Source organism: Crocodylus siamensis, chromosome 5, assembly GCF_052110815.1.
Source record: "Crocodylus siamensis isolate JL-2025a chromosome 5, ASM5211081v1, whole genome shotgun sequence".
Classification (NCBI taxonomy): Eukaryota; Metazoa; Chordata; order Crocodylia; family Crocodylidae; genus Crocodylus; species Crocodylus siamensis.
Window position 1 is genome coordinate 147016397 of NC_143399.1, and position 15294 is coordinate 147031690.

General features: G+C 43.4%; 1 protein-coding gene across 1 annotated transcript in view; it reads left to right on the plus strand.

Moving 5' to 3' along the window:
• The first annotated feature begins 6005 nt into the window (after positions 1 to 6005).
• Positions 6006 to 15294, plus strand: part of TBC1D5 (TBC1 domain family member 5) — a 475870-nt gene continuing 466581 nt past the window's right edge. The window contains exon 1 of the mRNA XM_090046588.1: positions 6006 to 6238. The gene's annotated coding sequence lies outside the window, so the exon portion shown is untranslated. The remainder of the gene's footprint in view (positions 6239 to 15294) is intronic.

Below are 15294 nucleotides of genomic sequence, written 5' to 3' on the forward strand. Positions count from 1 at the left end.
TTATTGGAGAAACCCCTGGGTTTTGCAAAGATCTCTCTTCAGGCTGGCAGAGGTCCAGCCTGCAAGGGGCTGAAAGGAAGCAAAAGTAAGGTGGTCAGGTTGGGGACATTACATTCGTATATATGCACATGGCCACGAGGCAGCTTGTAGAGCAGCTCTTGCAGGTAAGTTGTGGGGAGGGATGGAGAATTGTGGCCCCCATAGGGAGGGAGTGAGTTGGGCAGGGCTGGGGCTGGGGCTGCTGCCCAGTCAGACGCTGTGTGGAGCTTGGGGACCAGGGCTGCAAAGCACCGCCTCAGGAACTCAATGGGGAGCAGAATGCGGCCTGCTTGTCCAGGGAGTGGGGTGGAGGGGCTGGCTTCCTGTCACAGCATGCAGTCCCAGGAGGAGAAGGGGGACCCATGCCCCCCAGATCAGTGCATGGGGCATGGGTGGGTGTGGGCTGCTTGCTGCAGGCTCCTGCCCTGCTGCCCTCCCCCAGGGCCTCCACAGTCTGGCACTGCAGGGCAGAGCGAGGCCATGTAGGAATCTACTTGCTGCTGCGAGCTTTGCACTGTCTTGGTGACCTGCCCTCTGCTCACATGGCAGCAGTGAGGGACATAAACCTGTGCCTCTGCTGCTGCTGTGTGGGCAGGGCAGCACAGAGCTCACAGTGGGAAGGAAATCCCAGTATGGCTTCACTGTTGCCTGTAGTGCTGTGTTGCTGGGCAGCAGGGTGGGAGCCTGAACTTGCATCTGGGGGACACAAGTCCCCCTGTTCCTTGGGAGTGCAGGCAGCGGTGTGGAGCTCCCCCCCCAAGCCCACAGCAGGCAGGCAGCTGGCAGCAGGGGTAGGGAGCTGGGCTCCACTCTGCTGCAGCATCTGCTGCCTCTTGCAAAGAGCAGGGGGTGGCGGACCTGGGTCCCTAGCCCCATAGCCCTGGCAGCTGGGGGCCCCCTCCAGCAGGACTGCGGGGGCAGGAAGCTGTGGCAGGAGGGAGAGGGGGAGTGAGGGCCACCAGCCTGGCCAGGAGCCTGTGGGGGGAGAGTGAGGGGCACCAGCAGGGCTGGGGAGGGGGAAAAGACATGCCTTTCATTTTAATCATAGATTTTGGGGGGGTTTATCACAGAATTTGCAACTTTTTTTATCGGGGAAAACTAGGATCCCTGGTTATTGCATTGTTATGGATGACTTTTCATGTTACATATTGCTAAAATATTTGGGAAATCCAAACAGAAGCTATAAATAATCCTGGTGTCTGCTACGTAAGTAGCATAATATTTTCTACTGTGAATCTGTTAGTCTTTTGTAAGAATACTGGAAAGGATCAATATAGAAGGCCAGTTAGTAGTTCCTACCTTGCTTGTTCCTAAATTGTCTGTGATCCTATAATGTGATCTGTACAAAATCATGTAAACATTCCTTGTTGATTGCTATGCAGGGAAAACTTAAACTGTTGGGGGTGGGGGGAAGAAGCATTTAAAGGCTCACTTCTGTAAAAATGTGTGCATTTAAATAGCATCAGTGGGATTAGCTGCAGTTCTGAACAACTTCTGTGCATCTCTGCAAGATTTGAGCCTAAATTACTTGTGTGCAAAATATAGTTAAAAATGTAAAACTTACTTCTACACACTTTGGTAACTTTATAGCTTCATAGTATTAAAAACCACCTTGCTAAAAACACCACACTTAAGGAACATTACAATTCAAAGGGTCATTCCCCCTTTCCCTCCCCCCACCTTGAAATTCTTCAACAGAGCTATATTTACAAATACATGGTTATGATATGACTTTGAAGTTTATTGTGCAGTCTGAATTTAAACGGGATAAATATGCTTTCTAAGAAATGGACTACTCCAAGAAAAAGCCTACTATAAATGTGGAAAAATGTCACTTTGAAATTAATTTTTCTGTTGGAGACTGTCCACCATTAAAATATTAATGTTATACTGAAGAACGTATTGTATCCATGTTTGGATGGAACTTGAATATGACTCAGTTTTAAACTGCCGTTCTGTGTTTTAGTACATTTAGCCAGTCTCAAGTGTCTGCTAGCAATTGTTATAAAGTGGCAAAAGAGTAAATGCCTTTCCCCAGATTCGAACAGTCTTTCTACTGGCGCTTTTTTAATCTTCTCTTCAGCACAGGAGAATTTTAATATAAGAAGAATCCATTTTGTTTATATATTAGTAAGCATATTCTTTTAAGAGGAGGGTGGAATCATTTATTTTAAGAGCTACAAGGTCTGTTTGCAGTGAGTTGTCTCAAGATGTTATAGTTTCTGCATATAGTTATTTAGGCTGCCAGTAATTGCCTGATGTGTGTCAGGGTATGAATCATAGAAAAGTAGGACTGAAAGGGACTTCAGGAAGTCGTCTAGTCCAACCCTGCTCAAGGCAGGATCTCCCATCTAAACCATCCCAGACAAGTGTCTGCCTATCCTGTTCTTGAAACCTCCAAGGACAGAGATTCCACAACCCCTCTGGGTAGTCTGTTCCAATGCTTTGTTACCCTTGTAGCTATCAAGTCTTTCCTAAACTTCAGTCTAAATTTATCTTACTATAATTTAAGTCCATTGATTCTTGTCCTGTTCCCTGCAGCCACAGAGAAAAATTTATCTCCATCCTCTTTGTAATCTTCCTTCAGATATTTGAAAACTATGATCAAATCCTTCCTGGCTGTTCTCTTTTCCAGACTAAGTAATCCTAGTTCTTTCGGCCTTTCCTCATATGTCTTAACTGTTTTTGTTGCTCTCCATCGGGCTCTAAGTTCTCCACATCTCGTTTTATTTCTTACTGTAATGATATTAGCCCAACCCTGCTGGGTTATGAAATGGGGTTTCCAATAGGTGCAGTAGAACTTACCACTTTAGATGTGGAGCCACACGTGACTCTTTAGAAATTAATATGTGTCTCCTTGAATCTTTGCACAAGCACATGGTGACCATCCTCCATTTGGGCACTGTGTGCTTGTTCAGAGCTTCAAGGAGATGCAGTTTTCTAATGAAAAGCCAGAGAATATTTAACTATTTTTAGCAAACTACTCACCATGTTATGCAGATACATTGAGTATTTACATGGTCTCCAGGCCAAGTTACATGGCCTCCAGGTCAAGAACCGTTGATAATGAACAATTACCATCTATTGGGCAGTTGAGACCACCTATTATGTAGATGAAAATGTTTTTCAACATTTTGAAAAAAACTGATTGTGTAGTGTTTCCCCCCGCCCCGGACAAATATTAGATTGCTGGTTTACATGGTTTTTAATATAATCAGGATCTGTTATAATACTAAGTAAATGCAAGGAAAGACAAATGGAGATTCATGAATCTCCAGCAGAAAATAGAATGATCTGAACAAAGTGAGGAATGTAAGAGAGCACAAAGATATTGGTGTGTTTTCAGCAGGTGTAGTATTATTTTTTTTAAGCAACTTATTCAGATAAGCCTACAGACTCTACCCTGCTTATGTGGTTACTCTGCAGCTGTTCATAGCATCTACAGTGGTGTCACTTCTATGTGAAATGGTTAGGGAACCTGGAATATCAGTAGGCTTGCATGAAGGAAATATTTCCTCCTAAGAAACATTTTTGACAGCCCAATAGATGGGATTCTCAACCAAAAACAAAAACAACAAGGCTAAACGCTGTTGTAGGAATATTTATATGATGAAGGTGCTGTGTGCTGGTGTTTTGATTCGGAACTGGTCAGCTTTTCTTCCTTATAAGCACCACCATTCTTCACGAACCTCTGAGGTACACAAGGCAAACGGGGTGCCAACTGTCTCTATCCTTAAGACTCCCTTTTCAAAGACTTTTATCATCAGATATAATGCCCCTTCAGCGATATTATATTGCAAAGTGTACTACTAGCTTGCTCTCTCTTTCTTGTTGTGGAGTAACTGAAAGAAATGTTCCTTTTGATGATAGGCTTACCAGGCACTCCAAGAATTCTGCACCGTTCTGATAATTCTCAATCTGTCAAGTGTATCTGTTTATTTGACCTTTAAATAATTGTAAGTCTCTAGGTGGCTACAAATGCTAGCCATATTCTCTTGTATGTTAAATAAAAACCTTTTTTTTTCCCCCCAAGTGGTACAGAATCTCCCAATTATTCTTTGAAGGTCTCTAGTTGAGAAGTGGCCAATGAAAAAGGATAAAAAAGCATTGCAAAAAAGGATGCTTTACTTGAGTATCTAGCTTTCTAATGAAGCTGGCCATAAGCATTGGTGCCATTTGTTCAGAAGTTGACTTAAAACGTAGGTCTTTTGTCTCATCTGAAGAGTTGCTAAAAAGTATGAAAGCAGGGCAAGGATGGGCATCTTATTTCCAGACAAGTTTGACTACGGCAGTAGTTTTGGAACTGTTCTAAGGAAGCCCGGGTTTCCATGATGGGTCATCAGGGGGTCCACAGAAATCAGAGGTAATAGTGGAGTGGGCTGGGAATGATGTGTTGCCATCACTGGGTGTGTCACCTGGCTTTGTGTTGCCTCACATGGCCCACGGGGCAAGGGGTATGGGTTCCAGGGAAGAGGTGATATGAAGGGGACTCCTCTAGCTTGCTCTAGCAGCTGTTGGCGGAGGGAGGCATCTGAACCCCAAACCTCCAGCCTTAGGCCTGCATGTAGGATGCCTGCCAATGGATTTGGAACCATCTGAAGCCCTGTGTCTATGGTGGAGGATACTTGCTGGTAGCAGTGCTGCAAATGGTTTTTTGAAAGAGTCAAAGGATTCAGAACTGATCTGTCTAATTTGACCTGGAACACAAGAAATTTTCTTATGTTCCGGGTCAAATTAGCCAAATCAGTTCTGAATACTGTATAATAGCCAGAATCCTATACAATAGCCAGATCAGTTCCAAATCCTATATAACAAACAGCAGTTCCCAATCTCTAACAGATTGCACGCCCCCCATTTAAAACAGCGCAACCTTGGGTACCACACGCACATTTTGCAGTTCAATCTTAAGTACCACCAGCAAATGTTTGTCATATAATTATAATAAATCTGTTAACATGTACCACTGACAGGTTGTCTGCATACTACTGGTGGTACATGTACCACAGATTGGGAGCTGCTGCTATATAATAGAAAGAACCCCCCTTTCATTTATACATAAATAAAAAGGGGGTTCTGTGACTTCAGGAAGGTCAAACCCCCTTCAGCTAAGAGGCGAGCAAATGAGTGTTGGCCACCGGTGCTCAACCTCCATCCTACAGAGCCATGTCGCCCAGTCCACAGGGCTCCCCAGGGCTGCAGGGGAGCAATGGCAGCTTTTGTGCCTTTGAGCCTCATGTCACCGCCACTTGGTCCCTGCTGTCAACCTTCCCAAGGCAGTGGAGAGCCCTGTGTGCAGGACAAAACGGCCCTGTGGCTCCCTGGTGGCATGGGTGACTGGTGCCACCTTAGTCAAGGAGGGCACATGGCCCCCAACCGACCAGTCAACAACTGGGTGGGGGGTTACCCGCAGCCGATCCTGCTGACGGATTGCGAGATGACCGATTGCTGCAGCCACTTCTGGGAGCACAACAGGGCTCCACTCCCTGGCTGGTGCTCGTGGCAGGGGAAAAAGGTGGCACTGGTGCTCCTGTCTACAACCTTGGCCCATTGCCTAAGTGAGGAGTGTGGCCTGTTGCGGGGGGTGGTGGTGCACATGCAGTTGCCACTGCTTGGTGGGAGCGGGCACGTGCTGGATGGCACCCCTGCACTAACCTGGCTGGTGAGAACTCGGCCGGTGTGCAAGGGGCAGGGGTGGATGCAGAGGGGGCCAGTGGCACAACTGTTCCCCCCGCCCCCGTTTGTGAATTAGTATGGAGGTCTGTAGGGATGATTTTTTTTTAAGGCTTAAAGGAGGGGCTGCCCGCAGAGGCCGGGGCGGGGCCCCAGAGCCACTGCAGTCCGGGCGGGGCCGCGGCCAGCCCCCCTGCCCGCGATGAAGGCCCGAGGCGGCCGGAGCCTCCCCCCGCTCGCTGCGAGCAGGCGCGGCCCGGCAGTGTGGGCGGCCGCCGCCGGGCGCCTGCGTGCGGCGGCGGGAGGGGGCGGCGGCGCTGGCGTCGGTGCGCGGGGAGAGCCCGTCCCCTTCCCCTTTCCCGCTCCCCCTCCCCCGCCCTGGCCCCGCTTCCCGCGCAGGTCGCCGGGCCGGGCCGGGCGGGGGCCCGAGCAGCACAGGCAGACAGACAGACAGGCAGAGGGAGGGAGGCGGGGAGGGACAGGCTCAGCCCGATCTTCATGCCCCCGCAGGCAGCGGCAGCGGCAGCAGGTAAAGCCGGCCCCAGCGCATCGCCCCCTGCCCCGCGCCCGCTGCCCCCCGGGGAGCCCCTGCAGGGGACGTGCGCGCCCCACCCCGGCCCGGCCCGGCCCCCGCAGCTGTCACGGGGCGAGGAAGTGGCCGTGAGGCCTGCACAGTCCGCGCTGCTGGAGCCTGGTGCTCCCCCGGCCTGGCCCTGCCTGCCCGCCCGCCTGCTGCTCCTCAGCACGGGCGGGTGGCAAGGAGAAGGGGCTGGCTTGCCGCCCCCTGGGATGTTGTTCTTCGTCACGCTCCATGAGGGAGCCCTTTTAAAAAAAAAAAAAAAAAAAAAAGGCTGCAACCGTTCCCCTGTGCGAGGCCTTGGCAGAAAAGCGACTTGTGTTCTCCCAAGTCCACCCATTTCTCCCCCCACCCCCTTCTGCCCACCTCCTGCTTTCATTGCCCCCTGAATTTTCCCGTCTGGTGCCTTCAAAGCAGCCCAACTTTTAGCCGTGGGCACACACCAGCCCATTGCAGGGTGCCCTTGGAGGGGGTGGCTTTGAGGGGCCCACTTCCAGCTGCTGGAAGTCCCAGAGACTCTGGGACCACTTGTAAGAAGTTCACAACCTGGCAGCTGTGGAGTAAGCCTGGGAAAAAGCAGATCTTCCTTTTCTTCTCCCCCTCCTCGCCAGCTCCCATATTGACATAACTTTTTTCACTGGGATGAAATAGTGTACCTGTTTGGATATGTCTAGAAGCAAAGTTTAGTTACCCCAAAATCACACGGTTTGGGGTGAATTGGAAATCAGGGCAGGACACCTTGAGAACTCCCAGTTTTGCCTCCTGCTGGGTTTTTGAGGCATGCAAGGCCACTTCTTCTGTGCCACTGTTTCCCTCCTAAACTGGGTAATAGTGCTTATGTTTCTTGATGAGCAGCTCTGAGAGTGGATGAAAAGCGTTACATTAGAAAAGCATTGTTTTTATACCAGTGACTGCTTTTTTTTTTTTTTTTTTTTAGGATGCACTAATTGGTGGATTGTCCTTACTTGGTGTCCTATTTATCATGCACGAGTTTAATTGTTAACTTGTATTATTACTGTCAATTGATTTAAAAAAAAAAAAAGTGTCCCTTTAAAATATGTCCCAAATAAATGTGGCTTACATTGTTGACATCAATGATCATTTAAAAACTTAAATAAACCAGAGTTAGGTAAATTAATCTAATGTTTCATGGGGCTTATATGCTTCATTTGGAGGCCTCTGATAATGCAGAAGTTGCAGCCTCCAGGTTAGGAAACCATATGTCTTAATGGCCCGTGAAGAAAGTATATGTATCTAGCTTTATTTTTTTTCAAACCAATCTTTTTTTTTTTCAAAATCCAACAATTTTCTGCCTTTCTATCATCGTTGGGAGCTTTATTGTCAAACCTAGTTTCACTGACCTGCTTGGTAATCGTAATATCCAGTAGTGATGTCTACTCAAAATGCTATTGCCCTAAAATGCAGAGGCTGAAGGAATGACCTGAAATGTGGATATAGTAGTAGTGATTGGTGAATTATCAGTAGAGAGCTCTATTAATTATTTATTTTGCAATAGCAAGCCAAATACTAGGTAAACAGCAAAAGGCTGTGTCTATCCTGAAGAATTTGTAATCTCAGGAGGCTGACTATTTTTATAACTTCATACTCTAAATTGATAGCTTTAATTACTGATGAGCTAATGATGTTCTTTTACCCTTTTATGATTAGTGAACCTATGTTATGAACTGTAGAGTGCAAGTAAAACTAAGTGTAAAAGCTAAGTAATTATCACTTTAGACACAAGCATGTAGCAGTGGGAGTTGTATTATTTATGAAATTACAGGTAGGGTGAAGTCAGCAGTTTTAATGAAGACAAAGTATTTCAAAAGAGGATGAACAAGAGAAGAATCTTTATTTTTACTTGCAGTCTCTGTCCTCAGCATTGGAGGCTTGAATGTCTGGTTCTGCTTCTGTTGGTCAGTTTCATGTGAAACCTACAAGAATCTCATCAGCCCTTATCAACTCAACTTGAAAAAAATCTAGTGATACTTGTCTCTAGACTGGTCTCAGTTTTTACTGTAGCATCAGACAAACTTTTCCACTTGCCACTGACAAGTGGCTGAAAGCTTTTGCTTTTTTTTTCCCCAAGTGCTGCATGCTTACATAATAACATCACAGCACATGCAGTAGCGACATTTATCTTTGCATGTGAAGTAAATCATTCCTGACTTCTACTGTAAAATGTATGTTTGGAGGTGGTGTCCACATTTTCTTTAGGAGGTGGTTATTCTTATGCCATTGTTGTCATTGGGGAAGGATAATGACATAATCTTGCTGAGGTCATACCGAATATACTCTTACCTTTTAAGCATTTGGTCCTACGCTGTTGGGTATTATGATGACAGCCATGGCTGAAAATTGTGGCGAAAAGGTGGTGTCTTGAGATGATGAGTACCTAGTGTATTTGAGGTTTTGTTGATGAGTTCCTTAAAGTGAACTGAGTACTGAATCTGGAGATAACTGTGTGATACTTTCTGTAGGCCATTTGTCATAGAATCTGCATTGCTCTCTGATATCCAGGCTATGCACTGGATTCTGTTTTTCCATCAGCCCCACCAGAGTACACTACAGTAGTTCAGCCTGGAGTCCTTGTGAGCCTAGATTACTGTATTTGGATTGTCCTCTAAAAGGAGGTGTTACCTGAGAAGTTGGAAGGAACTGACTAATGTTAAATTGTTCAGGAGTCGTGGTGGCTCCAGTAGTATGCTTATACTTTTTTTAAGTACTGGAATACAACAGCCATTTATTAAGAGTATAGTTATAGTGCAGTTCCCTTTAGTTTGTGCTAATGCTATTTCATAGTATTGTTTTCCCTACATTTTTGTTAAGAATGCCTTGTAGTAATAAATGAAGTGCCTCACCAAAGTCAGTGTGTATTGCTCATATTCTTGTTACCTTTATTGGCTAAATTATTCATTTAAAAGAATATGATCAATTTGTGGGTTTGGGTTTTTTGTTGTTTTTGGACAAGAGCATGTTGACTGGCTATAATTAGTCCTGTCCTTTATAAGTTGAACTCAGTGTCAGTTTGTCCATTATTTTGCTTGAGATTAATATAAGGATAATGGGTGCATAGTTACTCGATTGCCTTCTTAAATATGAACACACACTTCTAGTCGCCTGGAATTTCTCAGCATTTAAAGATTCATTACAAATTAATAGTAGGTTAGTCACATCCTTAGCCGAGTCTTGTAGGACTCTTGGGTGCAAGTTATCAGTGCCTTGATTTTTTTTATATATATGTATCCTATATGTGTAGGGATGCATATATTTATCCCTAGTAAAAGTTTTAACGTCAGCCTTAACTGGAAATGAACTTTCTTCTAATGTGACAGGTGTACATGATTTCTGTTTTCTTCAGATAAGGAGAAGAAACATTTATTGAACTTTTTGTCATCACTTTTTACACTAAGGCCATCTCTGTCTAGTAATGGTGCTGTACCATTGCTAAGATTTCTTGTCTAATGCTCTAAACCAAACAAAACAAAAACTCAAACCCTCTGTTTTACTGTCCTTGTCAACCACTGACTTCCCCTGCTGTTATTTGTCTCCTTTATTGGTTTCTGACTTCATAATTCTAATTTGGATAGGTGGCCATCTATTTTTACGTTTTGCAATTATTATATATTGATGTCTAATTGCTGTCTTTATTTTATCTTGGAATCTGAATAGACTTTTACTTAGTTTTCTTTTTTACTGTTTGTAGTACCTAATCTTTCCTGTATAAAAGATCCCTTGTTTAAAAATAAAAACCCAACAAAAAGCAAAAACCACTCCCCATTTTGCTTTGTGCTTTTCTGTCTGAAAGTTTCCTCCCGATCATAATTTTCCTTGGCTTTGAAATGAGCTCTTTTGACGCATCAAGTTGTATATACACGTACATGTACACTGGCAGACTGCTAGGTTTGCCTGTACTGAGTGAAATTAGGTTGTAAGTGATTTAATTTGCTTTTAGCCATCATAATAAGGTAAAAAAAGACTTGCCTTAGGCTTTTGTGTTTTTTGAAAAACACCCAGCACTTCTCCAGTTTTTAAAAATGCCAGTGATACTTTATCACATTGCATGTTGCATTCAGAATATTTGCCAAATTGAAGTTCTCTCATAAATCTTTTTTTTCTCCCCCCCCATACATTTAAAGACATGGTATTTAGAAATAATTCATCTTGTTCTTAGGTTTGATTTGAGGGTCTGTAATAGGCTACAACCCCTTTTTGGACTTTGTGAATTAGTGTCTTGACCCATATGCCTTCAGAATTCTGGTGTGGGTATGAGTTTATCAATAAACTCTTAAAACATAATGACGCCTGGACACACATAATGAATGCCTGAACTGTTTATCAAGAAGTACGTTTGGATTAATTGGACTGTCATTATTATGCAATTTATGTATCTTTAAACTATATTTTGAGCAACCTTCCTTTTTACTGGTGAGATCTCTTTTCAGATGGTTATTTAAACCTCAGCAGTATGCCTGTGCAGTTTAATTTATTTCTTCTCATGTGCTTTTTCACCCTGCATTTGTCAACACTAAACTTAATCTGTCAATGCTGCCCGTTCACCTGTGTTTTCAGATCCTTTTGAAGTTTTTGAATCTTTTGTCACATTAACAAAACTGACAAAAAAGTAATTCGATCATATTAAACCTTGATAAGGTGCCCTGGGTTACACTTTTGTCATGCTGAAAAATGACAAAAGTCCATATATTTCTTTTCTTCTGATTCTTAGCTGTATTCTTATTCTAAGATGGTAAAGACTAGCTCATTTAAAATAATAATAATCCACAGAAATAAAAGGTAGAAGCAGGTTCAAGATGATAGAGTTTGGTACTAGTATATGGTGAAAGAATGCCAACCCCCCCCCCCAGCAAACTTTGAGGATTGTAACTACTACGTGAGTAAGGTAAGTCATAGATAGCGTGGCAGAAAATAATTTGGACTTGGTGTCTAGAATGAGACGAATTGTGTTTTAATTTGGCAATGTAGGCTTCATTACTGCTTTGTACTTTCACTAGAAGTTTTTATGATGGTAGAACGGTGGCTGGGAATTGAATTGAAAGGTTGTATAGATTCCATTAATTGATAAATAAGGCTGCATACAGATGTTGAAATGATATGGGAGAATTCTTCCGGGTTTGTTCTCCTGGTAGAAAAACTTACCCCAAAATATTGACATTTGAATGTTGAACCCCTGAAGGGGAGAGAGCTTGCAGTGCTAATGCTGCCCATCTTGGGGACCCCTGTGTGTACATCTCAGCATGCTCTGTAGGCTCCTTTAGTTTGCCCGGGGACAAAATGGCAGCAATGGACAGGGCAGCCCTGATTGGCTGACCCAGACTACACAGTCTGTGTTTCCCTGCAGCACAGTGTGGGCTTGTAAAGCAGGCATGGTCAGCTCTCTGCTCAGCTGGACTAGTAGAGTCCAGTAAATGCCACTGGCTGCATTTACACAAGATGCTGACTGTGCAGTAGCCTGATACTATTGTGTAGAGGTGTTGCATGGCAAAACCTGTGACACAACACTACTGTGCTGTAGTGCTACATATAAACAAGCACTAAATGAAGGTGCAGTAACAACTGCTCAGTCAGCATCTCGTGTAGACCCAGCCAATAGCTTGTTGCATGGAGTAGGAGAGGGGTGAGAAACCAGAGGTAAGTACCATGAGATGCTGGAGGACTATGCTGTGCCTTCTCTCAAAAGAGAATGTGTACAAGTGTTTGTTCTCCCAGGAGAAGCTCTCCCAGGAGTGATTTTAACCCAGGCTGTTCCGTTTTTTCCTGGAGTGGCCATTTTTACTCTGAACAGTTGTATGCTCATGGCTTTTCCTGGGACAGCAGTGATTTCCCCCAAGAGAAACTGAATTTTGGTACATAGCCTAAATAATACAAGATGCTTGGCTTGACTTGCATTTGTTCTCAAGTGAGTGAATGGTATAGTACTTCCTTTTTTAGGTTTCAGTTCTTGTTAAATTGTCATTCTCACCCATATCTATGGTGCTAATATACAAGTACAGAAAAGCCCAGATTCTTCCCAGGATTAGTTTCTTTAGCCCTCTCATGAGATGAGGTTTCTTTACTACGTGTATGTAGAACTTCAGGAAACAGCTGTGTGGAAGCTTTGAGGTGCTCCAGTGTCCTTCTGTATTTTTTTTTATTTTGAAGGGGACCATGGCTGGAAAAGCAACACCCTTAAAATCAGATGAGTGGCTTATCCTTAATTTGGTGACTCTGTGTGAATTAAGCAGATTGCAAACCACCTTGATGCAAATAATCTGGGTTTTACTCAGTACACAGTTGGGAGGAAAGGTTAATAAACCCAAATGCTATGCCTATTCTGTCTTTTTTTTTTCTTTTGGGCTTTTTATATTGATTCTGTAGACTTATAGCAGGTGCCTTGGTGATGCCTGAAGTTCATTGTACCCCTTAATTTTCATGCATACTGCATTAAACTGTCTAGACAAGCAGGCCAAAAAATTGACCTTACTAGTTTTTAATTGTAAACTTATATTTGCACATAATACATTTTCCATGAGGGCAGTAAAGTTAACAAAGCAAAGAGAGAAAAAAGTAATAGATAATATTTAAAGGAATTAAGTTATTTGAAGTGTTCAGAGAGCCGGACTCTTACCAGTCTGCACAAAAGAATAGTGGACATGGCAGGCACAGGTAGAAAGAAATGTTACCTACAGCAAGTTTGTGACTTCCTATAATCAGAAATTTTTTTGTCATTTTGTATCTCAAAACCAATGAAAATGTGTGAAACGTATCAGTGTATGCATTAAAAACCAAAAAAAACCTGTGTGAAAGAACTAATAAGATTACAAAGTTAAATGTTGAGAAGTTGAAAAACCTCTGTTGTTGTCCCTTGGGTGCTTGCACTTGTGTGAAGAGTTTCATATAGAAGAACTTTTGGCAAAAAATGCATGTTTAGACATTGAAATATCTTGTAAATGTGTCAGTTTTGCTAATTTTATTTTTTTGTTTGGCAATCAAAAACACATTCCAAAAATTCAAAAGGCTGATTTTGACGTTGTCTAAACAAAATGCTTTCATTTGTCAGTTTTTGCAATGTCTTTGCTTAAATTTCTGTTTTTATTAAAAAATGTAAAAACTCAAATAATTTCATTTGACATAAAACAATTTCTTGGATTTAAAAAAAAAATTGTAAGTTCTTTTCGTTCTCAACTATTTTCTTCTAAAGTTTCTAGCAAACAAAAATATGAGTTTTGCCCTGTTTGATTATGAGGGTCTTTCCTAACATAATTGCATTTTTTTCCCCAAAGGAATCTAGTCTGTCAGTACATGGAGTGAATAGCGCTTACTTAATGGGTAGCTATTAAATATTTTCCCTTGTTTTAATGTACCTTATTTGATATCTGTTTGTGGGCTTTTATATAGCATGCATCATTATAGGTAACAAATAGTTCACAAACGCTACTGCGTGTGGCAAGTGGATATTATTTCCATTTCGTAGACGAGGACCTGAGGTGCACAGTTCAAGTGGATTTATCTGGTAATTTTGGAATCTGAGTTTGAGACCTCCAGCCCTTGATTTTTTTCAAAAACTTAACTACCCTGCCCAGAATGCTCAGCACTTTTAAAGATCAGACCTCAGGGTCTCATCTCAAGAACTGAAGCACTGAAGTCAGTGAACATCTATGGAAGATTTGGATTAAGTGATATGTATCATATAGAAATTCTGGTGGAGACAAAAATGGAATGGAATTTTGTGGGGCAACATTCAACCACTCGCTCACTCACTCACTCATTCACTTTGTTTTTCCTGGGAGAGTTGCTTTTCATGATTTTTCTTCTAGAGCAAAAATGCATGCTCTGGAAGAAAATAACTTGGGAACAACCTGCATGAAGTGGCTCCTGGGAAAACATCTCTCAGGAGACTGAACATCTATATAAGTACCCATCCGAGAGAAACCACAGGGTAGCTTTTTGGAATCCCAGTGAGCTTTTGCTACCCTTCTTCCCCCATGGGTGCAAGGAGATAATGTATCAATCTCAGGCCAAGCAGGCCCCTGAGTACTTCTGGCTGGAAGAGCCTAGTGCCAAAGTACTTCAGGGTTCATAGAATCTTAGAAATAGATTGGGGGTGTTCTGTTCCCAACTTTTTCAGATGCAGTCAACTCTACCCTATTGTGGACCCAAACAGCCTAGGATATGCACAGGCCAGAGTGGAACCAGCCTCCCCTCCAGCCCTCCTACTCACCTCCTGCACCTGGACCTGGCTGATGCCTTCCTAGACTGCAGAACCTGGTGCTGAGGATCACAACTCCATGTTTTAGTCCTGCTACAGGTAGGCAGGGAGTGGAAAGCTCAAAGCTGGAGGACTGAGCATGAGTTGGGCAGTCCCCTTGCCCCTTCCCCCTCAACCCCCATCACTGTCCAACAAATCCCATGCCCCCTGCCTGAATTGCAGTGCTCTGGGGCCCCCTGCCAGGCCAGTGTCGGTACCTCAGGGTCTTTGCTGTTCAGCTCAAATGTCTGTACAGGGTTCACTGGGTAAATTTCTCTACTGAGTGAACGAACCTTTCAAGAGTTCTCCCAGATCACATGAGTGTGTACACAGCCTGAAATCATCCTGTCTCTTCTATAGTCTCTTTCCTTCTTCACTATACACCTTCCAACTTGTTTAACAGGCAGTGCAGGGTCCGAAGACATCAGCCTCCTTTATTGTACAACAGTGATTCATGCACAAAGCCATTATTCTTGCACAATGGATGGGGCAGGGACCCTATGGAAAAATAGTGTGAGACATTGTAATTGAGGTTTGTGTTTCAAAGTACCTGTACAAGGGGGCAAATGAAGATTGCATAGGCATGTCTTAACTTTTGAGTGCTTAACTCTCCATTTTAGTGCAGTTTCTCTGTAATTTGTTAGGCTTTAGAAACCTCTTCCATCACATGGCATCATATTGAACCCCTCATAGCTCATCATTTGGGTTGGACCTTTTGGTACCAATGCATCAACCATAACCATTTGAACTGGGCCACTTGGGC